Below are 4,945 nucleotides of genomic sequence, written 5' to 3' on the forward strand. Positions count from 1 at the left end.
ATACTGATATTTTAGATTATTTTAGTCATATAGTCATATATATATATATATATATATATATATATATATATAGTTATATATATATATATATATATATATATATATATATATATATATATATATATATATATATATATATATATTAAAGTTAAATAATTCAAAATTATCATCGATTGTCATATCCCAACCATCTTTGACGCCGTTTTTTTTTCGATCCTATGGTACTTATTACAAAAAGACAATATTGGAAAATATATATGTCTTTAACTTCCTTCAACATAAGACATCAAACGATAAATTAAATTATTACAGAATTAAGAACATTTAAAAAAAGCCTTTTCCTAATTTTCAATTATAAATTTTTGAAAAATAATTTCCCTCCAACCAAAAACAAACGCCAAAAGTTAATTATTTTCTAAGGCAGTTGATCTTGCTATATTAGAAACCGAATTCCTTTTAAGACCGTTCAAACGGCAGAGAAGGCGGAATGGTTTTTTAATTGGCGTTCAAATTTACAAGGGAAATAAAATAAATAACAAAAAGACAGTCTGTCGGATCCGAAATTAATTAGATTGAATCTAATTTTAAGGTTTTAAGAGAGAAGTCAGAGAAGAAGCAACAGCACGAATATTTTATTAAATTGGGAGATTATGTTTATTTGGTAATAATTAGTAGGTAGTTATAAGTATAGAAATATAAACTATAAGAAAATCAAAATGCGGCGACCTTAAAATATTTTACGAATGCACGTAGCAAGATTGCTATGGATACTTTTTTATTTTGACTTTTGGCGTATGTCAAATTAAATTCGTAATTTTGTCACTCCAATAATTTTCACTCTCACTTCAATTTTAGACACAATACACAGAAATATTTTTTTATATCTACTTATTACTTTGTCTATGATTACACACACAAATTCTAATTAAATAAGGATATTAACAAGTTAATTCTAATTCATAAGAAAGCAGCAAAGAAGACATCAGAAACTATAGAGCAATAATAAGCCTACTACCAATAGCACAAGATATTTACAAAAACAATAAAAAACAGAATACAAAAAATGTTTTTTGTAATTTTACGCCATATTCAGCTTTAAATGTCCAATTTTTTTTCAATTAGAACAAAGGTGAAAAATACGTAATAGAAATATACAGGGTGACGCCTCTCATACGAGGCGGAAGCTTCAAGGAGAACGACAGTTTCTGTTGAGATGAAATTTTATGAGCATATTATATATAGGTTGATTTAGAGGATTTTTTTAAATATAGAGAGTTCTATAGGGTCTCCCCAAAAAAAGTTACATATCAAAGTTGGGTTTTCTGTAATAGAACACCCTATATATTAATTGATTTTTGGATTCTAGAAAACAAAATAAAGGTGAGTTTCGTTAAAGAAGCCTTTCGAAAAAAAATTCTCAGAAATTTACCGAATATCGAAACTTATCCTACGTCAGAGAGAATTGATATGATTCTATTTGTAGGTGACTGCAGTATGCAGTTCTTCTTGGAGCATCTGCGTGGTATGAGAGGCGCCACCCTGTATTTGCCTTTTAAATAATATATTTTTTTATCTATACTCATAAAGGAAAAACCGCTTAACACACACTAAAATGGGATACCCTATACATCCATAGCTCAAAAGCTTCGATTATTTCTGCCTTCAACGTCCATGTCTCCACCCCATATAGTAACTGTGTCCAGACATAACATTCCAGAAATTTCAATCTGAGACTTCAGACGAATAATTTTGTTAAAAATCATTAAGACCAGCCTCACCGATAACTCGCGGCGAAAGAACCCATTTGCGGCATTAATTCTGGAAAATTTGATCGTAAAAATGAGTAGCAGAAGTAGCTAGCTGCCCTGGCCGCAATAAAGGTTACTGCGGTCGCCAGCTGAAAAGCTAACTAATCCAGCGATGCTTTCAAGCACTTCAAAGCGCCGCTCTCCAGAAATATTTGCCTAGAACTTCGGGCCCGTTTATTAATCGAATATTACCGACTTGGTCCAGGATCGGAGAGGAATTTTAATTTTGGTTAGCTGCCATGTCAGTTTTTTTTGTTTTTTTTTGAGGTCGAGTATCTCGTTTCTTTTAAAAACATGCCATCAAAATCCAGGCTTACAATTCCAGTGGTTTATTAGATTTTTTATAACGTAAATGTACAGGGTGTCTTATTTTGGTTGAAATCATACGGTATCTCTGTTAATAGTGAAGATAAAAGGACACGGGTTGCACAAACCTTTTACAATTTTTTGTCAAACGAAACATGCAATAAACAAAATTTTCATAGCCCTCTTCGTTTCTGAGCTACAAGACCTTTTTAAAAATTTTGCAATATGAAACACATATTTTATTTATTGTGAAAGGTATCGAAAACTTCTCTTGTAGAACTTTTTATAAAGAACCACTGTAGCTTAGTCTGATTTTCTACGAAAAAATATTTTTGAAGATATGAATTAAAGGTATGTTTTTTCAAATCGAACACCCTGTATAATAATAAATCGTATGATCTGGTTTGCCTAAAAGCCTAAGCTTCTCAAAAATATATAACATTATATATTTATTTTCACTATTTACTGCAATATCTAAAATACATTATTTTCTTGTTAGTAGGCCGTCATCTACATACTATATAAAATGCTAATGTTTATCTGTGTCGCCTCTACTGAAGTAATAACTTGCTCTAGAAAGTTGCTTTTTTTACTAAAAGATAGCTAATTGGCTCTTCTAAAAACTGTTGTCGCCGGATTTTTTGTTTTTCATTTAATTTAAAAAAAATATATATTTTTTTTCCTGATGTCGTGGCGGATGCGCCAGGCTTCAACTAGTAGATAATAAAATATCATAATGGTATATAATTATATCAATATTATTATATCTCATATTCAAATTTTAACACTGAATCTCTGAATATATGTTTATTTTTTTTTATAACGGGATTTATTATAACGGGATAGGTTTGCAACTATCTAAAAGCTTGCCTTATAGCATTTTCCAAGTCTTCGATATTGTAATAATGTAAATAGATTAGTGATGGGCAAAACTGTTATTTTTAGATAACAGTTGAAACTGTTATAGTTATTTATAAAAAACAGCTTAAAATAACAGCTTAAAAATAACAGGTTTCTTTATTTTATTGCTAAATATCTGAAAGAATATGAGGCGGTCACCGCCAGGCGTATTAACGCAGTTGCAACAATGACGTGTCGGTGGTAGTATTTCCAAGGGTGTCAGTAACATTTCTAAATATCGATTGTTATCTAAAATACTCTCTCTAAAAAAACGGGGTTGTTTATAAATTGCGTGATATAAAAAGCCAAAATGCCGCCACTCGTCTATATCTATAAATTCCGATCTACCTACACCCTACCCCTCGATCCGCGTAGATTCTGAATTGCGTAGCAGTGTACAGGTGCATCTCACTCGACGGGCGAGAAGTTCTTCGTTATGATTTTACCATTTGCGGTCAAAAAATAGCAATATAAGAAAATGTGTAGTATATTCTTCATAAGTAAACCAATTACACACTAGAGTTCGAATTAATTTTACATTTTAAACTAGCATGTACAGTTTGACAAATATAGGAAGAGACTTGGGGATAGCACCGGTCGCGCACACGATAGAGAGAGAACGCATTCGGCGGAAGAGAGATGCATTTACGCTACGAAAAAATCTGATTGAAGCAAATTTGTGGGATGTCCACTGCGCATCGGGGGGGCGCCTCTATTTTATATTTCTCACGTCTCTAGCTATACTTGTTAAGTTGTACCCGCGACTCGTTCGCATCGAATTATTAATTTGTAATGGTGATAAAAACAAAGCAAGAATTTCCCATTAACATACAAACTGGATAAATGTTCTCACATTTGCCAAAAATATGCTTTAAACGTCGAGCAGTTTAAGCAGAATCGTGGTTAATCAATTACTCGACTTTTGGAACACCCTGTATTATCTTTTAAAAATTTCAAAATATGTAAAAACAAAATAAATTATGTGTCCAATCGTTTTCCCTGAAAGACTAACCGTTTTTAAATAATAAATATTGTAATATTTGGGGGGCGTTTTTCACCCTCTTGGAATTTGAGATTCGAAAAACCCTCCTTATCGCACCTCTACACCCCACAGTCAATCCGTTTACCAAAATCAGCTTTAAACGTCAAGCAGTTTAAGCAGAATAGTGATTACTCAGTGGTCATATTTTATGAAACACCCTGTATATTTTGTAAAATCTCAAAATATGTAAAACAACAAATAAAATATACGTGTTTAAGAGAGTTTTTCGAAAACTCACCAGTTTTAAATAAAAATATTCTAATATTTGAGGGTGGTTTACCCCTTAGAATTTGAGTTTCGAAAAAATCCTTCTTATCGCACCTCTACACCCTAAAGTCAATCCGTTTTCCAAAATCAGCTTTTTACGTCAAGGGCTATAAGCAGGATCGTGATTAATCAAAGACCAGATTTTTCAAAACACCCTGTATATATTTTAAAAAAATCTTAAAATATTATTCTGAAAATTTTCAGAATAAATAAATACTTAAATATTGAAACTTAATAACAAAGTATTGAAACATACAGCGCCATAATATCTCGACTTCTCCGCATTTATGCTCGTAACAGGTTGAAAAACAATATGTATCTAAAACAACTGATGCGTTATTCTCCAACCTGTTTCAAACCTCCGATTATCTCGAACGCCGTTCTGTTATCTCGTAATAGGTAAAAAAACAACATAGCTAAAACAACTGATGCGTTATTCTCCAACCCGTTGCGAGCCTCCATCCTCTTTCCCACTCCTGTTATCTCGACAGCCAGGCGTTATGCCCGCAACTGTTTCAAAAAAGCTGCTTCTTTTATATCCTATTATTTTTAAGCTGTTGTCAGCCCAACACGACGCGCCGCGCCGTAGCGCATACCCCACTCCGTTGTCCGTTGTATCTCG

The sequence above is a fragment of the Sitophilus oryzae genome, unplaced genomic scaffold, assembly GCF_002938485.1.
Source record: "Sitophilus oryzae breed Bouriz unplaced genomic scaffold, Soryzae_2.0 scaffold_1384_pilon_pilon, whole genome shotgun sequence".
Classification (NCBI taxonomy): Eukaryota; Metazoa; Arthropoda; class Insecta; order Coleoptera; family Curculionidae; genus Sitophilus; species Sitophilus oryzae.